This window comes from Passer domesticus, chromosome 12 (assembly GCF_036417665.1).
Source record: "Passer domesticus isolate bPasDom1 chromosome 12, bPasDom1.hap1, whole genome shotgun sequence".
NCBI lineage: Eukaryota > Metazoa > Chordata > Aves > Passeriformes > Passeridae > Passer > Passer domesticus.
The window spans coordinates 14,866,404-14,893,689 of NC_087485.1; the positions used below are offsets into that span (position 1 = coordinate 14,866,404).

Below are 27,286 nucleotides of genomic sequence, written 5' to 3' on the forward strand. Positions count from 1 at the left end.
ATGAGGACAGGCTTAATTGGGATGGTTGCTTTATTAAGATACCTCCCAGGAAACTAATTTGGTATAATGTTAGTGAATAGCTGTGACTGCTGTTTAATTGGGATGGTACTAACAAAAACTCTGCTTAATGGGGATACATTTGGTCAGTACCAAGGGGTTAAGTGATACTTAACTTGGTGTTAAATGGGTGTGAAATTCTCAGTTTTGTTCTTTTAATGAAGACATAGCTAACTAGGGGTCAGGCAAGTAAAACAGGCAGGAAAATAAAATTCTATCACTATCATTTTTGTCCTCTCATTTCATTGCAAGAACTTTCAAAATGGCAAATGACTCCTTGATAGCATTCATTCAGTTCCTCAGATATACTCTTCATATTCTGTTAAAATTTATTAGTCTCTGACTTTCAACCTAGCACATTTTCACTGAAAGAAGATTTCACATGACTGAATTCATGTGATTTCATCTTGCATTTAGGAAGCATTTCTGGGTGGTCACTTAGCCAAGGGCTATGAAGAAGCCTTTACCCCACTTAAATCTGTTTTAGTTCCATGAGCTGAGGCATGAGTCTTCTGCTACTCCTATTCAAAGAGATGGAACTGGCAGGAAGGCTCAAAATGAAAATCAAAAGCCATACCCATGTCAGCTCTCCTGCAAGCCATCCATATGCATGAGAAAATGTATTTGTAGTAAAGTTCAATCTCCTGTAACAAGCAAATAGCTTACACAGACCTTCCTCCTGCATGTAAGCCTTTTACTCAGGGAACCAGGGAAGCAGAAACAGTAAGTTGATCTCAGTGATCAACACATATATGGGAAGTTTCCAATAGCACTGCACCTACCAGTACCTGTGGTACATATTAGCTAATAAATGTTTTATATCAAGAAGTTTTGGTCTATGGAATGTAAACCCTTAATTATGAGCTCTACACCACATCTAAAACATTTATCAACCAATATTGAATAGCAAACATCTGTAAAAATCAATCTCTTTTTGCGGCTCATTTGCAAACCAAGGAAGAACTAAATTGTGCATAATAAGCACAAAAATGATCAGAAGATCTGCAGAACTGGCATAAAAAGATAAAAGGATATCCCATTATGGGACTACTGCATATCTTTACCTACAACTAGAATTCAGGGTTTATTGGTGACAGGAAATGAACCTGTTGGCATTTAACAAAAATATTCACAAGAAATCAAGTTGAAGTCCATGTTTTGAAATCAAACTTGAAGTATGAGCCCAAAACAGATTTTTGGTCATTGTTAAAATTTAGCATTGCCTGGGATGTTGTTTCATTTACTCTTGTTGTATTTGGATTGGGGGGGGCTTTGGGGGTGTGGGGATCACGTGATACTTTCTTTGGACCATAAAATAAATAATCAAATATATTTAAGCTACTGGAGTTCAAATCAAGGCCTTCTCTATAATCTGCTAAATAAGAAAAATACAGAAGATGTCTTGTATTTTGAACAAATTCATTGGCATGATAATAGAACCAAGATGAGTAACTCTCAAAACACTAAAGAGAAGAATTTATAAATAAACTTTCAAACAGTCTTTCAGCAAGCAAGTCTAAAGTTACCCAGTATGTAAATTGCCTTATTAAAAGAAGAATTAGATCTTTTTCAGCAATCAGTTAAATTACATTGAAATATGTCAATAGAAAATTAGTAGCTGTGCACAGGAAAAGCCCTTTAGAGGAGTGACCGAGGTGTGACATGAAAACTGAAGAACATTCATGAGCTGAGAAGGTATCAAAACGCACAGGATCTATTAGTTCTGCAATAAACTAACAGCTTCACCAGTGTGAAGATACTGACAACATTCTATGATTGCATTTGGCCTTTTTGCCACATAACTGCTCTTCCATTCTCATAATGGGGCACATTAAAAAAGGAGAGTTTTATGTAACTTGTCTTTTGAAAGGAACCAGAGATTCTGATGAGAAACTCTCCTAACCAATCCTGAAGAGTATGATATAGGAAGCCTATTCATCATTTCTGTAGTGACTTTTTAAAAATAGTTCTTTCCATTCCACATCTCACTGCAGTAAGGTGAACTCAGTTTTGATCAGAAGAGTCATCATGAAAAATTCTACCTCAAGACAAGTAGGAACTGGAAGGAACTTCAGGAATACAATTTGGCCCTAAAAACATCTATGCTTACAACTTCTCCATGATTTTTTGTAAAAACTCTTAAAACTGGAGGTCCTGGCTCAGCCTTTCATTGGGCAATGGTGCCAAGAGAAAAAGGTGAAGGACATGAAATCCTCAGCAGGGCAGGGCAGGTACAGGTGATGCACCAAGTGGTTCCTGGTGATGAGCAAACTTAGAGATTATCCCATACAACAACCAAAGCAGTAATGGTCAGATGGCCACCAGGAGTGATGCTCAGCAAACTTCACTGATTGAGGAAAAATGTGGCTTTGAGGGGACAAGGAAGATAATGGGCCATACCTTGAGAAATCAATTTGTATTTTTCCTGTGGGGACAAAAAAGCATTTTGCTGCAGCAAATCTGGAGTACTAATAAGGGCCTAGAAAGGCTCTGGAAGAGGTAAAATACTGCCTTGATTTTGAATAATGGGAGAATATGGTTTGTAATTGGCCTGGGTCTTGAAAATTTTCTTAGTTATTGTTAGCTAAATACTTTTTTTTCTCAGCTTTGTTAATCAGGATTCTTAGTGTCCTATGATCTGTGGCTGATGAAGGTAGTTAGGGGAAAACATTAAAATGGCAATTTGTGTCTGAACAATTGCTGCAAAAATTAACAAAACACTAAAATATTATGCAAGAGGATCTTTGAAAACTTCCCACATTAAACTGGGGCCATTACCTACACTGCAACTTGAACTTTGAAGAGCTTTGTATGTTATAAAGTCTTGGGAGTGTCATACTGTTGTAACAAACATACCTCATATTTTTAAAACAAATATGCACAATGAAACTACAGATGAAGCAAAAATAACAAAGCAAAATTAACAGGCAAATTCATTGAAGCTTATATTCCATATCAATTTAAATATCAAGTACTGAATGTGACTGGGTTTTACACAGTACATAGAGAACCAATAAACCTCCATTTTTTCCTTTTTTCTTAGTACTGTATGTAATCCCTAGAAAACCACCAACAGCTAATGTAAAAACAAAAGCACACTGCAGACCTGTGTGCTTTTTGCCTCTCTGAAACTAAACAAATTCTCCATTCTGTTGGGGTTAAGGGTTGGTGGTCTCATTTGATCCACAGTGAGCAGTGAACAGCACGACATGGCTGGTGAGGCTTTTGGCACAATTCAGTGTGATTGGCAGCATTTGCTCAGGAGAGGCCCAAGGCTGGATGATGAAGTAACTTCCATTATAGAGTACAGACAAGGTCAGCTGCATGCAGAGAACAGCAGCAAGAAGTCCTGGTCCCCAAAGCCTTTGTCCCACTCAATGTATGCTTTTGTATTTTGCTGATATGCTTTAAACCAAAGAAATGTTTTTCAGCCTTTAACCACTATGTGCACGGAGGTTATCAAAACTGTGGAAAAAATTACATCCCATGTACAAGTTAAAAAACAACTGTGCTTATCTACTGCATCTAAAATAATCTGTCATAGATGTTTTTGCAATACTCTAGATAGAATGATTGATTTTAGAGAAGTTGTTTGGACTGTGTCTCTCAGGAAAGCTGTCCATAGAGCAGTAACTAAGAATAACAGTTGTGTTTTAAGAGTTATGCCCAGGTTTGAGAGGCCCACCTGCAGAGCAGCTCAAAGTCCACGAGCTTGCCTACAGAAATGGGGTTGCTCAGAGCTGGAATGGAGCATTTGACAGCGCTCTCCAAGCTGAATTTTTCCAATGAAAATCAGAATTACAGTAAAACAAGCCTGAAAATCCAATATGAAGTTAGAGTTTGTAGGAATGTTCATAGGACCAACTTAAGTGCTAAGAAAGACACTCATGCCACAGCCGGGAATTTATTACCCAATAGTTCACAGGACAAAGACATTTAATAAACTGAAATTCAGCTTATGCAAGTGGGCAAGTAACAGTTCTCAATCCTTGCTATAATCTTAGTGCTTTGGTACCTTCTCTTTCCATGAGTCCATCCAGGAGCAAAACCTCTGCTAAGACAAAGCAGCCAGGAAAAGCCTGCAGAAAAGCTCATGGAAGTCAGCTTTTCCAACAAGCCCCTTAACAGAGCTCTCTTTTTTTTGTTAACCGCATTAAATGGTTTCCTTCTCCTACCTGGAGAAACAAAGGCCCTGCTGCCTGGAACTTTGAGTTATTAATTACAGTCCATTTTCTTCTCGGCCAAGGGCTGATCCCAAGGTCACCAGGGAACATTGACAATATTCCACACTGTGTATTTAGCAGTCCACCTAATCCCTTTCTTTCCTTCCCTCTGTATGTACAGCCATCTCTCATTTGCATGCTGTCAGACAGTAGAGCTTGCAGGGGGAAAGCAAAATGTACAGTAGACAATGTACCAATTTTTTTTTTTTAAATCACAGGCAATGAAACCCCCCAAACTACATTCTTAAGAAAGAATTCACCTTGCTGGAGCCTCATGATGCCGCTGACAGATTATTCCCATTATATACATCTATTTACTTTGCTAATCAATTAAAACACTGAAGTTAACATATGCCATATTAAGTGGTACATATGCTATGAAACAGTTTGTTAAAAAAAAAAGAAAAAAGAAAAAAAGCAGAAATACTTTTGTGAACTTCTGTTCCCATCTGATGTTTTAAAACAGTCTTGAAAAATTATCATTTTCTAGCCCAAACACAAAAGCATTTCTCCCACCCTCTGCTGTGGCAGCTGAAGTTAATGAAGGAGACCTTAGGGGAGAAGAGAAGCAAATGAAAAAATCCCCTCTTTGACATGATATTGGCCATCAAATCTTGTGGAAAGGTCTTAAACATTTAGGGTTAAGCAAAGACAAATTGTCTCAGAAATGAAACATCTTGTCTTTAGGCAATAAAATTTGGCTGCAACAATCTCCTTATGACAGAACTCACTTCTGAAGCTCCTGTGTGACATATTCCCTGCAAGACTGGACATCCAAGGAGAGGGCCATCCCCAGGCTGTGGTGCCTGGCACATGATGCCCTCTTTGGGGGGCTTGATTGCTCAGGATTTCTGTCACAGATGAAAACAAGGGAAAATGGAAGGGGGTAAAAGTGGGGTTCCCCTGCTTGAAAAGAAGTGGTAAAAAGGAAAAATAAGAGTGATTGGTGGTGAGGCTCAGGTTGCCAGGCCTTCCAGATGGGACTGACAAGCAAGCTGAGTGTGAATGCACAGCAGCTCTTTCCCACCAGCCCTGAGCATCCAGAGCATGGATGAACACGTGCAAAGCCTGCTGTTCTTGAGTCTCCATCTTTCCTCATCTAAAACACCCATACACCAACCCCACTGTTTCTCTGGCTGGGTTCTTCATGATTACTTGTTTAGTAAACAGCTACATACAAGACTTGAACTAGATCAGGGATATCAGAACCTAAAAAATTTAAAGAGCATTTTTTAAGAGTAAATGTTCTAGTGTGTTTAAACAGCACTCCTGAAGCGCCCCAGGCTTCACACATCATTCTGATGAGGTCATGTCACATTCTGATACTGACATGTCAAGCTTAGGAGGTTTAGACAGGTACAGTTAAATCACATTGCAGCATTGAACTTCCACTTCTAAAATTTTTATCTTGCTTGTACAGAGAGTCAGGATGGCTGGCTTTGCAAACTTGACTGGCCACAAAAATAAAAATGGGGGAGGGTGGCTTGCCAGGTCAAAAAAAAAAAAAAAGAGAGAGGGGAGAAGAGCTGTACTGCTTTCCACCTCTTCTGTAGACTTGTGTATCACTGTGTGGAGAAAGAGGGGGGCAGCAGGAGTAGAATTAACTGCTCTGAGGAACAGCTGCTCATCCCTTGCCAACACACCCATTTCAATTTGGAGTTCCAGGCTGTCACAGACCACTAGGCTCACAGACTGTTCCTTTCATTGGTGGAGACAGTTCCCATTGCTGGATAAATCCAACTTCAAACCACCTATGCAGCCATGCTGACCAGATCAAATTTGAAGTTTTAGTGCACGGCAGGCACCAGCAGACTCAATTAATGTGAGCTGCTAAGCTAAATTTGCCCTGCCACCCCCTAGCAGCAAAAAGTTCTCCCTCTCACAAATTTCCCCTGTCAAAAAGCAACACAAAAAGCCTTTCAAAGGCTCCTGGGTGCCAGGCAGGGGTAATCAGTGAGGAGAGCTGCAGGGATTCATGCAGTGCTATTAGCCTGAGCTGCAAACCAGGACACCCAATGACAAAATCTGTTATTCTGCTGTGAAAAGTAGAAGAATGTGTGCAACACCTCTTCTTCCTCACATTCCACCTCAAAATACCACTGGAAATACGAGCAAGCAGGGGCATTGAGACAAGCATGGGGATGCGAGCTGAGGGTGCATTTGGAGTACAGCAGCAAGGACCACACGCTGTCCAAATCCTGCTCTGCAGCATTTCATCTTGTGCTGATGAATTTTGCTCTAGCCAGCAGCAGCCAGTTACAAACAGAACCGGATGCTCTGGCCAAGACTGATGTCAGATATTCCTGTATCTTTGTTTCCCATCTCTAGTGGACACCCTCTATTACAAAATCTGCTGGAAATATTTCCTGGCAACATCAGAATCTGTAGTTATTGGGAAACAAGACATAGTCTGCTGTGCTAGAGGGAAGTGCTAGCAGTACTAGACCTCTTTTTCAAGAACTTTTAAACCTAACTAAAAATACAAAAAGCCTGAGGAACCTCCAAGTGAATTAAAACAATGCAGCTTGTGGAATAAATCCTGCTTGAAACAGTCGAATTTTCTTTCAATCTGAAACATGATGTATTGCAAATTCTTTAAATCAAGTCTTGGACAATAATGCCCAGGTGTTTTTCAAACTGAGGGAATATTTGACCATCTTAGCAACAGAAACATATAAAGCTGTTGTCCAAATCACAGGAGTTTTCACCATCAGCATAACTGAGAACAGAATATAGACACGACTGAGTTGTGAAAGCTGTTCTAGAGGGTGAGAGCATTCCAACCACAATGTCCAGCTGATTCCTGTGATACAAAACCTCCCCTGCCAGGAGCTCTCTAGCCGAAGTTTTATCAGGGGGAGCTAAATCACTTGGTCGAGGTTCTCTCTGGGAAAATTTTCCTCTTTTTGCTGTTCAAAGGTTCCTCTGAATATGCATTCTTTAATCCCTACTTTTTTTCCTTTCTAGCTCTGTATCACTTTCCCAGGTCTCCTTCCGAAAACCAACATTTTGCCAAAGGTGATTATGGGCAAGACACAATTGCTAACCAAAGTCAATTAAAAAACTGTTAATGAAGAGTTCCTTTTCCAAATAAAGCATCTTTATGAAAGGGAAGTTGGAAGAAAAAAGCCAAACAAACAAAAAATCACACAGTGGATTTAAACAAGTTTCCTGAGAGGAAAAGGGCGGGGGGGGGGGGAGGGGGGAAGCCACTTTAAATGTTTTGATCATAGTTCTAAAACTGAGTGTTTTAATAGAGGTTTAGTAGAACCTGAAGTATTTCAGTTTGCTAAATCTGTGCCTTATTTCTTAATATTCATTTATTTCATACTTCTCTTTTCACCTGTGGTTCCAAAAGCAACAGATTGTTTAGCTCCACATAAAATGAAAATATACAAAAATCATTCTGCTAAAGAAATTTGTTTGCCTTTGTTTGCCTTTTGTTTGTTGTGATCAGCTTGGTGTTTTTTGTTTTTTTTTTCTGCAATCATGTTCTCTGAGTCAGGTCTGGACAGAAGGAGACACAACTTCCACATTCCTTCAGGAGTGAAATTAAAGTCTTGGAAGAGCAAAAGTTCTAGGGGAAAAGTCTTAGACCATTCAATTGGACAGTTTTCCATGAATTTCCATTAATTTTACATTACTTTCTCCCTTTAAACCAAAATTTAAACTCTGTACATTTCAGGAAAATGACCCCTTCAAGGTGGCAAGGTTAGTGCTTCAACAACTGTAATTTCTGTAGGGTTTACAAGCTTTTTCCACAAGGTCATCTCACTGAAACTCAGCACCATGTTAAACCACAATGGAAAGTAACAAAGTTCCTAGTCTGATAACACCACTTTTTTTTTTTTTCCTTCCTAAAGTTTCACTCAAAACATATTTCAGTCCCAGCACCCTATTTCCTTAAAGAATTAAAGATGGCAATTTTGTGTTTCATGGCTCAACCTCTGGTTGTTTGATGGCAATCAGAGGTGGATTCATTTTAAACTGCTTGATCATGTCATTTTACTTGACCATTTTTGCCTTAATTGCAGATCACATTGGCTGTAGCACAGTATTCTATAAATACTTGAACAATCTGTTCAATAGAGTGATAAAACTAAGCAATTTAAAAAATAAGTTGAGCTATGTCACCTTCTTGTCAACTAAGCTACTAATTTAACTATATGTAGAACTTATATAATGAACTGCTATGCTGAGCACTGGGTAGAATTTCTAGTTATTGGCTTTCAGTGCTCATTAAGGTGAGAGATGACAGGACTGGCCACGTGTTCCCATACAGCTGGATATCATTGAGCTTATAACTAACCTGGCTGGAACAGAATTAAAAACACTTATCAGCACTTACGGAATGGAGTATTTCAGCAATAGCCCAGTCCTGCTTGCCCAAGCCCTCATGTTTTAGTGTCCCTACTGTGGATGACAGTAGGGTTTTAATTATCACAAACATTTGTATATACAGTTGCTAAAATAGTTTCCTGTGCCCCAGCTCTGTCCAGGCCATGAGGTCCCTAAATCTTCTTGCTGATCTTACCTCACCCTCATCCTTACATTCCAGGTTCTGGAGGCCACTTCTACCTCCTGCACCACATCCTCATTACAAAGGTCATTTTTGAAGGACCTAAACTGCCTTCAGCTGTCCTTCCCCATCTGCCACTCTGTCATGAGCTGTCAGGGGAGAGGTTTTCTCTTCAAACCTGAATTCCCATTGGTGTGCAAATGGACCACAGGGAAGCACATGGCATCTCTGAGTCCAGGAACCCTGGGAGACAGTTTGTAACAGTTGGCAGGTGGTTGAAAAATCACTTTGATATCAATCCAGTATTCTGCTTCAAAAACATTTTAGGATCCCTTCTTGGGCACACTGCTGTAGCAGGTAACTCCTGAAAAAAACCAATCCTTTGCAACTTGGGAAAATTATGATTTAGACATCAGAGAGACCAGAGCATCATATCAGTCTGAAACACACACACATAGAGAAATGTGCAATGTCAACCATATGTCCAGTAGCATTCACTGGACAGGTCATAGAAAATCATAATTTCACAATTCAAAGTGAACAAATAGTTCCAGAACACTGTTTCCAGTAGATTTCTGTCTTGGAGTCTTAACTATGAAATTAATGAAGACACAAGGCCCATCTCAGGCTTTTCCTCTGCTAGGATATTTAGTAGGACTTCCCATGTAAATACTCTGCTCAATAATAAATTATGAATACTTCTAAAATTTTTCCCTCTGATGAGGGCTATGAAACTCTACCTGTCTGATTATCTGGAGCTCATGGGAAATGAATACCTAATACCCCAAACAAATACCCTGAAGTCAGTACCCATTTGTTGGCTTTTGAACCCCAGTGTCCAGGTATTTAAGCATGGAAGACCTCGCAGAACCAAACTGTGCATGGTTTCCTCCAAAACAAACTAGGATAAAAGATGACTAGTTTTAGTTTAGCTTGATTATACTACAAAAGAAAAGTCTTAATATGCAGTGTATTAGTTGATGGAAGTCACTGTTCCCCTCTGGAGAGCTGTTGAGTTCTGTTTCCCCAGGGAAATGACATGGCTTAAGTTTTGATGTATACTTCATTTTTAAGGCATTCTATTGCTAAGAGAATACCTGTAAGTGTTAAAAGATGCTTCTCATGTGGATTTCAAGTCATTATGTCAGGACTGATGAACCATTTATTTGCTGAGCACAGAACAGACCCTTTCAAAGCATTTGGCAGGCCACACTAACATCTCCTAATGGTAACCCATACTAACATGAATATGACAACACAGGGCACAAGAAACAAAGCCCAGGACTGTTGCAAGTCCAAAGGCTTCAGGTCACCTAACACTATGCTATTAAAAAACAAACAAGGGAAAAAATAGATGAAATAAACTTCTCGGGCCTTATTCTCATAGATTTTCCTCTAAAAGGATTCCCCATCACTGGGCTTACTAAATAGCACCTGCAACCAAGGTTTCACAGTGCAGGAGCCACAGCATGCAGAAAGTCTGTAGGAGTCAAAGTATGCCAGGTTTATAACCTCTACTGAAATCTTACCATCTGTTAAATCTGTGAAAATTACGGACCAGGATACATTTAAGAGTCTAAGCCTTTCTGCCTTCTGCTTCCTTAGCAATGCAGGTCAAAATAATTCTTGTATAAGAATGAACACATTTAGGACTGAGCAATCTTCTTAGCACACTCTGAAAATCTTGAAAAAAATCCACATGAAAATAGAAATAAGAGAACAAGCTGTTGGTTTGAGTTTAAACTCTAAAAATGCAGACTTCAACCTAAGACACAGTTGTGAATTTTTCTATCAAAGGCAGTTAGGAACTCCCCTTCAGTTTCCACCTTTAATTTTAAAAGACTTTTTTTTTCCCCTTGACTTTAGAAACATCCTTACAATATTTCTCCATTCAGCTTTCAAAGTGTGACATGGAGAAATTGCTGAAACTAAGAAAGTTCTTCTACTGTTTCTTTAGTGCAGGGGAAAAAAAACTGGTTGCAGCTTGCACTTAACTGCCTCCCTCCTGCAAACAGTTTCCTGCTCTCTGCTCTCTACTGGATTTTCACAGAATTCCCAGTACTGCTGGAAAATGAACATTTTAAAAGGCCAAATCACCCCACAGCCAATAGAGCAGTAATACACACATGTCCTGCAGGGGAACACAGCCTGTATTTAATAGGACTTTCTCACACATCCTCCACCTCTGTGTCCCCACCAGCAGAGGAGTTTCCTCCAGCACGGGGAGGTACACAGAGCCAAGAGAGCATGAGCTTGCATACACAATCTGGCCTGGGTTCCCTGGCTCAGTGCAGAGCTGCCACAGCCCACCCTTTCCAAGACAAGAACCTTTTCCTGCTGCCAGTAACTTAAAAAGTCATGTCATTCAAATAGTTTAAATCTGTCCTGAGAAATCAGAGTCAAATCACATGCCTGATGGGAGCTGTTAAGGCTGCACAAAATAGAACTTTTTCATTCCCTCCTTCTCAAACAACAACAAAAAAAAATTCCTAGGAAATTACACTAAGACTATTGAGATTGTGATTTATTTTATGAAAGTTAAGCACTTACAAAATAGGAAATACTAAAATTAGGTGGTCCATATGACTTCAAATCTGCTTTCTTTTTAAGTGTAACATAAACTGTCTTTAATTATATTATTGCTGTTCTCCACACAAGCCCTGCATCATGCAGTATATGGGGGGCACCACAACTCAGGGAAAGAGGAGCTATGCCAGGAATACCTTTTCAGCCCTCCTTTTTGCTTTCTGCCTCTGATGCATTTGGTGTGAGGAACGCTGAATTGCTTTGACATCTAGTATCTGCATGCCTCAAAATTACTAATGGTGTTTCTCCACAGGGAGATGGACAATACTACTTATCCCAATTTACAAAGAGAAAAAGCTCTTAAGTGTGGGGCGTAAGTTAAAGCCTCTTGTCTCCTGGCCACATGCTCCAGCTTCCAGATCTGCATATATAATCACTGCCTGATCAACCTGATCCACCATTGTAAGAGCTTAGGAATTCTATTCAGGCCCCACATGTTCCATGCTGAGCAGGATTTGTGATTTTCTTGCTTATTATTTATTATCATGTTTTAGCCATGTCTTTTTTCTCCTTGCAGTAACAAGTGATATTGATAACTTTCAACTGTTGGAGCCACCAAGGCAAGGATAACTGCTTTGTAGACAATTATCTGATATGTGCCTGAGTTTTTGTCCAGAAAACAGTTCATGCTGCTGTCTAGAAGAAGGGGGGTGGGGCAAAATCCCATAGGAAAAAAAAATATTACATGATCAGGGACCTAGAAAAATTACATATGTGCCAGGCAACACCAACAAAGTACAGTTTTAATGAGTAGCTTAAATTTCCAGCATTTTCTAAAAGTGGAGTATTTACACGCGAGATTGCAATGGTCTTACAGGAGCCTGCTATGTGCTCAAAGTCCTACAGGTTCTTTAGTTCAAGCAGTTTCAAATGTCAGTTGTTTCTAGGAAAGCAGCACAAAATAACATAATCTTATTGTTTTATATTTCCTTTTTACTTCCTTTATCTCATTTTTTCAAAATGGCAATCCATCCCACAGAAGATATTTTTTTTCTACCTTAGATCCTTTTCACATGACTGAAATTTCTATTACAGCTTCAACTCTGAATTTGCAAAGAAGGAAGGAACAGGATGTGAAAGTTGCAATAAGAGAAGCAATTTATGTGCCACGAATATTAGCTTTTCTACACTCTCTCAGTGAGTGTGATAAGAAGTAGGCACCCATGTACTGTATGCACAGAATGAAACCTCTCCTTAGCAAACAGAAACTGAAATGTTTGCCCAAAGGATCAAAGATTCACGCTGCAAAAGACTAATATTAGAGGGCAAGATAACCAATTAGTGTTTCCAGACCAGGTGCAGAACTGAGTATTATATTTAACTCAGCTACAAATTTCATCCTTTGCCCTCTATAAACTCCCACGGCAACACAGACTGTGAATATGGGAGAAGCGAGCAATTTCTAACAAGATCTTTCTATGGAACCATAGGCAAATTCAGATACAATTCATCATCAAAGAATTTGCCATTAATAGGAACCATGTTTCTATTCTAATGTCTTATCACTTTCTAGGATGTTTAAATGCAGCTAAGAGAAAGTCAAACTGTGAGCCCTGAACAGTGATTTCTGATCTCTCAGCCTCAGATACCCTCTGAAGAATAAAGCACTAATCAAAGTCAGGTTTGGCTTTGCAACTTGATCCTGTACATAGTAAACTGGAAGGTAAGGTACCATAATGTCTTAAAATACCACTACAGATTGTTTCTATCCCTTCTAGGATTTCCAGGCTCATCCTATCATCTATGCTTGCTAAATACATTCCGTGAACAGTTATGTAATAAATATGGTAACATCTGGAAGCCTACAACACTCAGCACTGTTTAGTTAACATTTAAAAGTGTGGGCTGTGTAGAATTCAGGTGGGAGAGCACAGATCCATCACCAAGGATATCAGTATTAAGGAAATGGAGAGGGCTGTGTGGACACTGACAACTTTCCAGCAAATCATTATTGTCATCGTTATAAATGATAACTTACTTCCTACTTAATTTCCACTCTTCAGAGTACATCCATCCCCTTCTCTTGGCTTCTGATTCCTTTTTTCCCCCCACTTTCCTCCTTCCCAGAAAAGGAAAGGTGCACAGTTGGCCTAACACGCAGATACCGTCCCCTCTCTAATAATACCCCTTACATTAGTGCCAAGCAGTCAAGCTTTTCTAAAGCACTGAAGTAATTCCACAATACCCTCACTGCTGTGGAAACTGCTGAGCAAAACCCTCACACAATGGGTCTCCCTGGCATTCTTTAACCCTGTTGGTGATGATAAAGTCTCATAAATCTAGGTAAATCTTTAATTATACCTTAGGAGCACTCTGATATTATAACTATGAAGCAGTAATAAAGAATATGCTGACAATTACCTCCAGTAAGTCTACACTTTATTGAAGAGGGGGAATTGCTTCTAGGGTTAATCTAGAGTAGCATCATGGGTTCTTGCTGCTATTTTTGGTTTGCCTTTGCTAAGCCAATTTTTATGGGTTAGCATATATGCATAGAGCACACAACACCTGCACTTCTTATTTTTGGCATGTATTTATCTCCTCTAGCTTTTTCCTTTTCTCTGGAACATTTAGAGTTCTTGGTATCAAAAAGCCATTTTGGATCTGGTAAAAATAAAGACCTAACTACATTTTTGCTGTGTGTGGCTCTTTCCACTGGCAGATCTTCTTCACTCCAACTCTGGTTGAAAATTAGCAAAGGTAGACCTCTCACTGTGGCTTTGGGGCTCTGGTAATATTGGCAGAAAATCAGAACATGTCTGACTGTAGGATATATCTTTGCTTTTAAATGTCAGTGTTACATTTGCATGTATTTTCTACTAGTTTATGCAAGTTATTTATATCTTAAAGCAAAGCGTACATTTTAACTTGTGTGAATAATGCTGGAAGAATAGCACGTTCTTTTACTTTGCTAATTAAATCATCTTGAAAAATGGTCTAGGTGGTAAGTGACAGGATTAACAAGGGCACTTTGCAGGATTTTGATGTTTTCTTGATTAGATGGGGAGTATTTTATATAGAAGCAGTATTTGATGAAGTGGTTTTAGCAATGTGAATGAATGCATGGCCCCAGTTTATCTCAGTATCTTCATGAAGAAGCCATCTTAGCTGTCAAGGAAGCCCAGCCAAGAGTGAAAATGACCTTAGCTCACAGCTAAGCAAAAGGTCAGCTGAAAAGAATAGTGAGAAACATTATTCTTAGTTCTGATCCTTTGGGCTAGCCACTGTTATTCCCAACAAATAAAAGGCTTTGCACTGAACTTTAACAGGTCAAAATTACAGAAAAATATTAGGTGTAAATCTCACGGAATTATTTTCACTTTTGTTTCCCCAAGAAATAATGACTTTTGTATTAAAAAATAAAAAAGAGCATGCTGGAAAGATTATGTGAAAGAGGACTATATTCTAAATAGTTGCAAGTCAAGGCAACTTTTTTGAAACAGGAAGAGAGATGGTCCAAATACTTCTATTGGCAGCAGCCACAAAACTCTCTTAGCCTCTTCCAAATGTGATTCCTAAACCTTTCTATTTTTAAGCTGGAAGAAATAATAAAACTGTCAAAATGTTTACATATAGTGCCTACCACCTGAGGTCTCAGACTGCTCTGTCAATATCCTATTAATTGCATTATAAATTTTATAGAGCTGGAAAGTATAAAAATTCCCATTTTACAGATGGGGAAATGGGAATATTAAGAATTCATGCACTCAGTCACACAGGAACTAGCAAGAATGAGGGCTAGAATGAAGATCTCCAATTGCCCAACAGCAGAGCTCATTAGACAGAAGTCGAGCAAAGAAAAATATTGCATTTGTCCCTGTGATTTCAGTCTTCTAGATATGAAATAGTTTGGTACTAACACAATAGCAACACATTTCCATGGATTGCTCCAGGAGGACAGCAATTTGGAGCAAGTTACAGTAACTCTCTGGCCAAACACAACACAAATAGACTTTTACAAAAATAAATTGCAAAATAACAAATGGTAACAAATATTTTTTTTCATTGAAATATTAAAAAGGAAAGCAAATAAAAGCCAGGGAGGATTATCAAAGAGCTACCCTACCTTCATAAAAATTCAGTGTTGGTAAATGCAATAGCCTGGATTTAGTTTGCATATGTTATATTAATCCTGGTCATACATAGAATGGAATATGGAGGGTATAAAGAGATCACATCCAAAGCACGCTCCTTGAGATTTTTAAAATGACAAAATCCAAAATCACCCAGAGAGAAGGAACTGGAAAAGGTGACATTCACTGATTCTTACCCATGTGACAGATGTCATTCAGGAATTGAATTTGATTTTATTTGCAAGACTATATGTGCCATGTATATTTTGACAGGATTTGTCCCACACTCTGGTCAGGTTTCTCCCCATTCACAATCTCACTGTAGCCACCTCTCAGTCTGTGCATGTGCCTCACAGAGAAACTGATTCCAGTTATGCAAAAAAATCTTAGTCACTAAAAAAACAAATACCTTGCAGTATTTAAATCTCAAAGCACCTTGCAAAAACTTCACAAAATGAGGCTCAGAAACCCCTCCAGAAACTATTTCTTCATAAATGTCTTCAAATAATTCTTTTTTTCCCACATCACTTCCACACAGAAAGAGAACAGCTTCTCAGGGAAAACATTCCTTTAACAGAACATGAAATCAGAATTTTGTATTTTCAAAAGAAATTGCAGAAAAATTAATCACCCAAAAGGTAAATCTCAAATGGAAAAACAATGAACAAAACCAGTTTCCTTCCGTTGGAAAATCATTTACACTTAAACCAAACTCCACACATTATTTATCTAAATAAGTGGATACAGTATCAGTAGCCAATACCCTGTCAGCTGACGTTCTTTTTAAAGTTATTTCCTTACTTCCTGTGTGATTTCACTTTGTTTTTATTCCCTTTCTAACTATAGTTCTGGGAATAGTTTATTGATTATGACTCATTGTTGGAAATTACACAGATTTGAAAATCCACCACTTTCTCTACTTCTGACAAGTGAATTCAAGCCATATTAGAGTTTAAGAAAGCTTGAGGAACATTGTACATCAAACTTTGGATAAAGAGGCTGCCTCCTGAAGCCTAACTGCCCGTAAGTTAGGGGAAAAAAAATCGGAGTTCATCAGACCAGGAAGAACTTTTTGCTGGTTCTGTCTTACTTACTGTATTTTTTCAAAAATATTTCAAGTCACACTATCAGGCAGGTTCTACAATCTTACTTTTGTTTGTTTGGGGTTTTTTTAATTTGTTTTGTTGGTTTTTTTGTTTGTTTGTTTTTTTGGGGTTTTTTTGTTAACATATTTACTAATATATCATTTTTCCCAGGGCAGTTTTGAGCAATTTACATCCAGCTCCATGCTGGATGAATTTCTGTTTAGTACAAACATTACTTGTGCAATCCACACTTTAGAAAGTTATTTCCTAACCTGAATAGGAATAAATGAATGTCTATGACTTAGCATACTTTTATCAGTCTGAAATTTCACCCCAGCTAGCAAGGCCCAGCCACAGCCCCTACTCTGCACAGTTTCTGCTTGACCCCCCCACCCCACAGATTTGGGGTAGGGCAAAATTCCTTTTCAGAGTTCAGTGGGTTTGGTTTGGTTTTCCTCTTCCCTCTGTTACAATACAGACTGCCCACATCTGATGGAGGGATAGAGGCATTAACACTGGTTATTATTACTGTAGATATTAAATTCTCACAGAAGTTCGATTGGTGTCTCTTGCTTACATTCCCAGGATTACTGGAGTCAGGTCTTGTACCAGGAAAGAATTCCCCTGAGTGAAATAACAAGATACTTGGGGCTAGCAGAAGTGAAGTCTCTTCTGTACTTGGAGGATTGACTGATTTCATAAGGTTGTCTGCCTTTTTTATCTGCAAGTGCTTCAGAAGTTCTTCCTTGCAATACTTCCACATTTCAAAACTGCATCACTATTCTGATAGTAAAGGCTTTGTGAATTTTTCAGAAGTATATTTACATAATTGATATGTATTTATTTGTCAGCATGTACATTGCAGTTTTGGGAGTGGGAGGTGCACGGAGAGGACTTTGCTTAGTCCCTCCCACTTCCATGGGAGATCCAGAGATTCCCACTAGCAGATCATCTGCCCCATCTAACACAAAGTGCCTCTAAGGGCACCAAGAATCACCTATCATGCACAGATCCCCAGCTAAAAATGCAGAAAGCTCCTCCAGCCTGCCAGCACAATAAACAGCTTATCCTCTAAGTTAACCAGCAATTACAGTTGCAGTAGATGAACTACAAGCACAATGGTGTAACAAAGCAAGCACAATTTTTCCTCCTTGAATTCTTACATTTTAGGAAGCTCAATACCTAAAGTTAGCCTGTGTTTGCTGTTTGGAAGTGAAGCCCATACTCTTCTAACTCTGAGGCACATATTGACAGGTTGTCACCTTTCAACTGCTTTCCGATCCACCAGACCAGAGCTTTCAGAGAGAGCATTTTGTATGAGTGTGTGTGTTAAGCACACATTCCTGGAGCTCCAAATAAATCTAGTGATCCAAAAGCACAGGTATTCCAGGTTTTGGACAGTTTGTTGAAAGATGTGTCTATTTTTTTGCCCTGATTTGTTCTGTGTCTGTGATTTAAATACAAGATCAAGATAGATGCATAGGAAAGAACTATTAATGCAGTGTTAAAAAAAGATTTTATCTATTACATTGGAAGTTAAAATTGAAAGTTAAATTAAAAGCAACAATGCCAATGATAAAAAAATATGTTGATAGAAATGTTAAATAGGACAATTTTACTGTAGGCAAGTGGTTTCCAACTTCAATTGAATTCCTAATTAAAGCCATGACTGCTATTTATTGTGCAATATGCTTATTTGGTGCTGCAGCATCTGCTGCTTGAAAGCAGCATTCACCCTCCTCTCCTGGGTTAATTTAAGTTCACCCGCCTCCCCTCAGTTCAGCGCTTGCACTGGAGTCTCACAGAATGGGAATTCAGCACATTGCAGAGATTTAGTACCTATTCTAAAGCCCAAATCTTCTTTAATAAACATGTTCTAAAGAGTAAAAAGCTTGTTTGGAAGTGGCAGGGGCTGCACACAAACGCCAAGGTGTCCCCGTGCGTGCTGTTCGCACCGATGTGCCTGGAAGTGTCCACATGTGAAGTTCCCCCTCAGGAGAATGGGATGATTAAGGGGAGAAACGTCCCTGTGCAACACACAGCTCTCATCCCACAAACGCAGCCACCCTGAAAATAAAAGGCAGGGCAAAGTGCTTCCTTTCTCCCTCTCTTAGCTCCTTCGGCAGCCTCAGGCACGGTGATTTATCACCAACGTGGCTTCTCTCCTGAGGAATCCCTTTGGAGCAGCACCACAGGATGCGAGCAAAGCCAAGGGCTGCTGGGCTGGTGCTCCACAGACACAGGGCAGCATCTTCTCTTTTCTCTGCACTTCTTTAGGAATTTAAATGAACAGACAGGAACAATTGTGGGGTAAAGCTGGGGTCAGCACGGGAGACTCCTCTGCCCACAGTCCCATGTGGAGGGAGGAGGAGGAGGAGGCCACGGAGGGGACAGGCTGTGCTCAGCGGTCCCTCCGGGCCAGCACGGCCTCCTGGCCCTCAGCACGCACAGCAGCTGCTGGACACAGCCTGGCACACACAGCAGCTCCTCCACAAGGGCCCGTGGGCAAGACAGAGCCAGTGCCCACGCCACAGCAGCGTCCCCAGACCAGCTGAGCACAGACACCCCGGCTCCTCCAAGACCTGAGGCTCTCTGAGAGAGGGGAGAAGATAAACCTCTAAATCCCCACGAGCAAATACTTCTTTTCTGCTGTCGAGGGAAGAGTGCAAACATTTGTGCTAAAAAATCAGGAGTTTTTCACTGTCCTCAGTGAAGTACAGCCAGTAGTGTCAAGCCTACAAGCTTATGTGGGAAAATGTGGAGGACAAAGAGACAAGTTTTGTTAAAGTCTCCCATGAAGAAGCTGCCCAGACAACTGGCAAGACCCACTTCACTCACTGCAGGTGAAAGAATCAAGAAACATCACAAAAAATCAGAATTATGGCTGGAAATATGGCTACATATTTTCCAGATAAGCATCTAAAGCAAAGGGGTCCCTCTGAACCAATTCACACGAGCTTAAACCTCCCAAAGTTTTAGTTGTGCAGAAGAGATTGTCAGCACTGAGCTGTCAGCTGTTCTCATCAGAGCACCAGGGCTGGAGGGGACTCGAGAAATTGCCAATCCTCTTCTTCCTGTCTCAAGCCCTGATCTTGCTCCAGGTGTCTGCAAGCAGCAGAGCTGAGGCTCCGTCCCTTGCTCCCTGCACAGCAGGGCACCCCAATCACCCCCAAGGCAGGCAGGGACAGAGGAAATGCTGAATCAAGGCTCCTCCTGCACAGCCAACACTCTGCATCTCTCTGGAGATGCTAATTGTGGCAGTGGATTTTTTGTTTATTTGTTGTTCCAGGTCTTATGTAAAGCATCTTGTTTGTTCATGTGACAGCCTGGAGGTGCATTTGGCTGCTCTGTCCAGGGCTGGCTGCACGAGGGCCAGCCAGCAAACAGATCAAAAAACTGAAAACCTTTGCACGCAGAGGCTGCTATTGCCAAGGACCATAGAATATGACTGAAACATTAAGGACTTTTTGGTGACTGTTTGGGGGAGGGAGAGAATTATATGTTAAAACATAAGAATTCTCTTCCAGCATAGTTTAAATTGCTTCACAATACTGATTAAAATAACAGAACATTATAGCTTGCTTAACTAAACATTATATTTCTAAATCCATTTTCAATTGTTTTCCTTCAATTTAAACATTTTGAGTAATTTTATTGCTATTCATACCTGCTTGATTTTTTTTATTAGAAATTAAAATGCATATTTTTTATCTAGGTTACAGAGTGCTGGTATATTTAACTCTTTCAGATCTGCAGACTGAGAACAGGAGAGATATCAATGGCAAAAACACATTGTCTGTCCATTGGATTAAAATGGAAGGAAGGAAGGAAGGAAGGAAGGAAGGAAGGAAGGAAGGAAGGAAGGAAGGAAGGAAGGAAGGAAGGAAGGAAGGAAGGAAGGAAGGAAGGAAGGAAGGAAGGAAGGAAGGAAGGAAGGTTGCAGCTTCAAGACTAGCATTCCATTTTCTTCATACATATCCCTTCATTGCATTTTGGGAGCTTCTGTCCCTACTCCAATCTTGGCATTAAAAAAAAAAAATAAAAGCTCCAGTAGTTTTAAGAAACAAAAATTGGAACCAATTGTGACTAGACAAAAATAAGTATCTTTTAGACTATGAGTTGTAAATACAATTCTACAGCAAGACAGGCACCAAGAGATCTTCTCATGAAGTGAGGTAATTCTCATCAGTGCTGAGAGACAGCCAGCCCTGGCTGGAGCCAAGCTGCACATCAGCTGAAATCCTCTCTTTCTGCTGAACACCTCCCACTGTTCCTTCTCCCAGCCACCCTTCCCAGGAAGGTTTCTCCCTGATGGCACGAGTCCACACCACCACCACCCTTCAAAAAGTGGGATTCCCCCTGAGTGCTGGGGCAGGAATGGGATAACTGGCCCCACCACATCCATACCTGAACATTTCTAATTTCCCTAAGTCAGCAGGGGACGTTCAGAGACCACTAAGTGCTGGTAACCACATCAAAACATTAATTAACACAACTGTATTCCCACACAAATAAAACATTAATATGGTAATTTCTAGCCTATAACCAGCTGGTATCTTTTCCCCAGCTATATAGATTGTAGGATTAACAGTGCAAAGCAAGTATTATAACAAAGTCAAATTAATATCACCTTTTCCCAGTTTCATAATTCAGAATCAAACAATAAATTATAGAAGTCCTTTAGAAACTGTCCCTCATGAAATGCTTCTCTTCAATCCATGCTCAGGGTGTAAATCCCTTTCTACAGAGTTTTCCTAGTTTCTGTGTATTTCAAGGCTACTCAGTGACAGAACCTCAGCCTGGACACCTGTGATTGTCAAAAGGCCCAAGATAAAACCAAAACAGAGGAGTTTTCTGCAGGAGAGGTGCTCAGTTAATGCTTAGAAATTGTTTTTTAATTTTTTTTAAATCATCTCAGGATCAAGCTACACTTGTCAAAAAACACACAAGTATATTTCTCTTCACTCTGCACCAAGTTTGGCATTGCCTTCAATGATAAATGCATTTCATGAACATTAACACATTATACATACATAATTTGAAAGAACTACAGGGAAAACAAGCAGCAAAAATATGAGCAATGTCAGTTAATGAAAAGCTCACATTTTCAAACTAGTGTTTGGCTAATTAAAATTGAATTAAGTGACTACAACATTAACTATATCAACTATTTAGCATAAAAAGTTGTTAAATATATCATATTGTATGTAGGAAGATCCTTGCAATCTTTAATTGTAAGAAATAGTCATGTACTATTTAATTGCACAACTTGGTAGGCTATAAAATTCAGTTGCATGAATTATATTTAGTAAAATATTTTAAAACATGTTGTTTTTAAGATTGTGAAATTTTATGGGTAGTGTAATAGGACTGAAGCACATTCTTAATTACATAATTATTTGCATTTTCAAAGTCCAGCTAATAGCATAACTAGTCTTGTTTTTCCAGCCTAAGGTATAAAAAGACATCAAGTGCTTTGAATTCACTAACAAATAATGTTGAATCCTCACCTGAATAAATTTTCCATAAAATTTTGACCAAGTTAATCCAGTATCAGACCATTGAGAGTCCTCCTATTATTCATGGAACAGGTGTTCAGTTCCTCATGATCATAAATCTCCAAACATAGACAAAAACTTTCAGCAACACTTTAAGCTGAGACTAACATTATCACAATTAGCATATTACAAAAAAAGATTATGACAAAGCCCAACAAGCCTGAATATGTCCAATAAGAATTTTTTTAATAGAATTATTGTCATCACACTTCTGACATGGGGAAATTCAAATCCTTCTGGTTTTTCTTCATGCATAAAGAGTTGTGCCATTTCTTCATCTATTACAATGATTATCATTTGCTTTCAAAAATTAGAAGGGTTTCATATCCTGTTCACCTCCCAGCATACACAGGCAGCTATCAACCTTCCAAGATGTCCATGCTACTCATTGCAGTACAGAAACATTATCACCAGTCAGGGCAGGGATTAAGGAAAAGAACCACATAAGGAAAGAAAAAAAATCATCCAGTAATAGTCAATGTTCATTAAAATAATTCATTTTAAAAGTGTTTTCCACACTACCTATAGTATGACTCACCAAGTCCAGACTGCTGGTGTTACACACAGGAAGAAGCTCAGGAGCACAGCACCCCTGAGAAACTCAAGCTGCTCTTGGAAGGTCCCCAGGGCCCTCATCTCAGCAGCACATGTTTGCCTGGTTTCACACAATAGCACCTGTCCTCCCTCATTACCAATCAGCAGTTTGGCCACCAACTTAAAGGGGAAGTAGCCTGACTGATAGAGGATGATGGAATAAGAAACATGCTTCCCACAGCCAGGGCAATAAACACAATCTCTTAAATTAAATCTCTCTAAATTAGAAATTTCCAGCTCTCTTTTTAATACCATCCTAAGTAGTAGCAAGAGCTGTCATTCCCAGCTCTGCATGCACCACTCTGGTGTAACTCATCTATCACTAACTCATTTGAAAGCCACATTTTATGAAGCCTTGAGCTAAACTGCAGTTAATCATCTGGGCATGGCCCAGAAAACCTATCAGTGATTGCAAGGAAGTGAAAAAAAAAAAAAACCAGCAGAGAAAAAGCACAAGAAAGAAACACTAAAGCTTCTCATCTGTTGCATTTGAGCAGGAATTTGTGTTTGTACAAGCAGAAAGATGCCACGAGCTGCTGGTGCCAGCTGTGCATCCACAGCACCCACCACTGCAGCATTCCCAGCCTGTCTAAAAGCACTGTCTAATGACAGACACCTTTCCTGCACACCAGCTGCAGAGCCACGTTTGGAGATGCCTTTGTCAGAGCACAGCCAGCTCAGTGGGCACTCGAGGGGACAGCAAACTCAGCCCCAGGCTGCAGCTGCCCCATCCCTCTGTGCACCCCAGAGCCCTGGGACTCTGCCACAGCCTCTTGTTTGGACTCAGCCTCTCAAGAGATGGAGTGAGGCACCTCTCAGAGCAGTTACACCCAGAACACAGGGTTTAACCTCACTGCACACAATCCACGTGCAAGGAAGGAAAATCTTCAAAATACCTAACAACAAAACAAGCAGCAAAGACACAGGACTACAGTGCACATAGTCCTTACTGGAGCCTCAGCAGCTGTGCCACTAAGGGGCAGTTCATGGAGCTAGCAGACCCTTCCACATTCACTCACTGCCTCCCTGAAATTCCCAAGCTCCCTTTCTTTCCTAAGAAAGGTCTCGCCAGATCAGGTGATGTTACTCAGGCAGCTCTTACTGCTGTAATTCTGTACAACCTCCTTTTGGGTTTGTTGGTTTGTTGGATTTTTTTAACATTAAACACCTTCTAATTGTCAGTTTCCCTCATCTCAATTTTCCCTGACTGTCTTGTTAAAATCGAAAAACACACATTGTTAGCAGAGTGCCACATGCTTTCCTGGAGAGTCTCACACAAACAAAATTTAACTATCAGAATCAAGTGGTCTTTATAGCACTTGTTGAACCCATTCTACCTTAATAAATCAAAGCCTTGATTCCACATTTCATATCAGCTTCCAAGTTTCATAAGGAATACAGACAAATGAAAGCAAATTATGAGGTCAACTGATACATTTTATTGCCATCCTTTGTAGACAGGGTGATCCACTGGATGATAATGCTGTTTTAAAGTGCTGTTTTGTGATCATCTCAATTTACTTAACACTCATTCTTACATTAATATTTATCATGTCTGATGAGAATTGATATAAACAAGTATAATCAAGATTATTTTAGCATCCTTATTACATAAATGCTTTTGGGTAATTTTATGAAAGAGAAAAGCATGGTTGTGTATTTATTCAGAGCTACAAGTATCCCACAGGCCAGTCATCTTAATGACAAAATTACTCATTTTATAGATGTAGTCATAGTTCAGTCGTAGTGGAGAGTCCAGTGGACTGGAGACGTGAGAGGAGAATTTGAGGGTACTAAATTGGTTTATCCTGGAGAAGAAGAGTTTTGGGGTAATTTTACTGCTGTTTTATACCAGCTAAGGCAAGGTTATAGGAGGGGTTCATCTCAGCAAAGAACAAGAAGCAAGGGTATCAGACAATCACAAGTTGCAGAAGAGGAAATCCAACTGGGCTAAAAGGAAAAGAAGAGTCACAGCAAGACTATTTACACACAGAGACAGTTTTGCTAAAGAGGATGCAGAATCTCCATCCATGGAGATTTCATTTTATGTCTGCATAGGCAGACAAACAAACCTTCAGCCACCAGCTCTGGCTTTCACTTGGCCTGTGTGGAACAAGGGGCTGGGCCTCCCAGCCCTGCAGATCCCTCCAGCCTGGGACCTGATCCCAGGGCATGTACAACACGCCAGGAGAGCACCTGCACACCTCCTTCCTTGCATGGCATGAGTCCAAGCACAGGCAGTGCCTCCTAAAGCACTCCTTCCCTTGGACAAATTAGCTGCAAGTTTTACATATGATACATGGGAGAAAATGCTTGAAAAAAGGTAACAAAGAGATGGAGAAACTTGTTCAGTGTGGGACCCTGCCCTGCATATTTTAACAAGTAAAATACATCCAGAGTTTATGTCAGCCTGAAAGAGCTCTGACTAGCTGAGAGAGAAGTCTGGGGTCTTCCAGGGTCCTTGGATGCAAAAACATGTTGGAAATGCCAGGAAAGGAACACAACCCTCCCTTTGGATCCTGCTGTGTTTCTCTGGTGGAGAACACAAGATACATCATTTTCTCTGTTTGCTTTAGCAATTATTTTACCTTTCATCAATAACCAAGACATCCCTAGGGCATTCATCCCAAAATCTTAAAAACACAAGACAGTTCCTTAAACTTAAAAAAAGCTTCCTCTGCTGACTTTTGAGCCAAAATGACATCATACACTCTTATGCACTTACCTAAAAAATTTAACACAAAACCCTTTTTCCTGAGGCCTTTGTGGGTCAGTTTTATGTCGATCTCACTAAACAGTTGTGGTTTTTCCCTCCCTGGTAGAAGAGCACACCCTTTGGTGTTGTGTTGCACTGGTTTCTGGGCTATAATCTGTGAGTGGATTGTACTCAAGCCTCTGTCTCTGCACACCCAGGTTAACTCCTGCCTCTCAAGCAGCAAGGAACACACTGCAACACGGATCAAGGCAGGTACTTATGCTAAAAATCACCCTGCAATGGGAGCTAGGGACATTTAAGTTGTCAAGCAAAGACAGAAGACACACATTAGGAGAATGCAACCCAGAATAACCAGACTTTCCCCTTTACCTCTGAGGGTAATGGCATTAGAAACCCATACAGCACTTTACCAGCCATTGCTCTCTGAGGAAGATCTGTGTCTTTCACTTGAATTATTAGTTTCAAAGCCAGAGCTTACAAGGTAGAAATCATTCCTAAAATTTGGATGAAGAAATGGTTGCAAAATGAATGGAAGCATTTAGAGTTCCTTGTTTTTCCTGGGTTTTTTTTCTCTCTTTTTTTGGAAACTGAAATATAAGAGTTACTAGCAGAAGAAAAACTACTTTCCCTTGTCAGAAAAAGTTTATGAGTTATGTTTGTTACCAATGAAGAAAGACTTGATGAGAAGTGCTTGCACTCAAAAGCTTCAAGCAGATGATGAATAATTTTTTATTAAATCTCTGATACGAAAAGTTTGCAAATCCATTTACTGCTGAAGGAAAAAAAAAAAAAAAGAAGGAAAAAATTTGGGACTCTTATAGTATGAAAATGTGCAAACACAAGGAAAGTCATCTTCCGTGATTATATAATGATATATTCCTTTTAAATGAATATTGCAAGCCAGGAAAGGGGAAAAGGTCAGGAAGATGACTAAAGATGTTAGCAAGAGTTTAAGTATCAGTACTGCTTATTACTGCTCATCATTAGCATCAGTGTTGCCACCAACCACAGCTGGGAAATCTGAGCTGGTACTTCAGCACACTCTGTATCATTATATCCTAGAGATTATGAAAAAGTCAGACTTCACCCCCTCTCAGTGCCAGTGCTGGTGACATCATGCAAAGAGCAAAGCTGCAGCAGGACACCAGGGCAGCATGCAGAGCTGGAAAGGTGACACAGCCTGCTGCCATCAGCTTTGTCTGCTGTGCTGCAAGAGGACATGGCTTCTTCTGGAGAAGACAGATAGCCATTTTTGTAGATTTTCCCTTCTTTACACCCTGCAGGGTGGTCCCCTCTCCTGTGCCACTTCCATGTTGGGACAGCTGAGCTCTGCACCATAAAAATATTGCCCTGTCATCATGCTGAAGGTGTCTGTGATGGGGACCCAGGAGGAAGGGCTTCCTGCCCCTTCTGGCAGGGAGACCATGGTTTGGTAACTCATTCTCAGGGTCTCGTCACTGCTGGGAATTCTGAGCTGCAAGGTGACCAAAAGTCCTATTTAAAATCCAATGTTTTGGGCTTGAATACCCAGACTTGACACTCAACTTCTGGGTAACACGGATTTGACTAAATTGGATACAATGCTTGTAAATTATATGATGCATTCTTCTACATGCAAGGCTGGAGGAGCATTTATGTACTTTCATAGAGAAATTTCAATTCCTTATATGAATAGCAATGTCATCATGTGTAACCAGAAGATGTGGGTATTAATATTACATTATATTTCCATACAACTGGAAATTAACTTTTAAGCATCTTTGTCATCTAATCTATCTCTATATCTTTTTTGTCTCAGTATTTTTATTTCTCATTTTCAGAATACCCCTCCAGAAGAAGGGGGATGATGGAATTCTTAAACCAATTGCTTTGATT

At 39.9% G+C, this 27,286-nt stretch overlaps 1 long non-coding RNA gene across 2 annotated transcripts in view; it reads right to left on the reverse strand.

Annotated features, from left to right (window-relative positions):
• LOC135279411 (uncharacterized) overlaps window positions 1–22,779 on the reverse strand; it is a 46,211-nt gene extending 23,432 nt beyond the window's left edge. Inside the window, exons 1-2 of one of the 2 annotated variants that reach the window (XR_010346651.1) lie at window positions 22,640–22,778; window positions 22,267–22,482 (exon numbers count right to left, since the gene is read on the reverse strand). This is a non-coding gene — a long non-coding RNA (uncharacterized LOC135279411). Of the gene's footprint in view, window positions 1–22,266; window positions 22,483–22,639 lie in introns of those variants that run through there. The other variant, XR_010346650.1, reaches the window with a different exon arrangement.
• Between the last annotated feature and the right edge of the window lie 4,507 nt (window positions 22,780–27,286).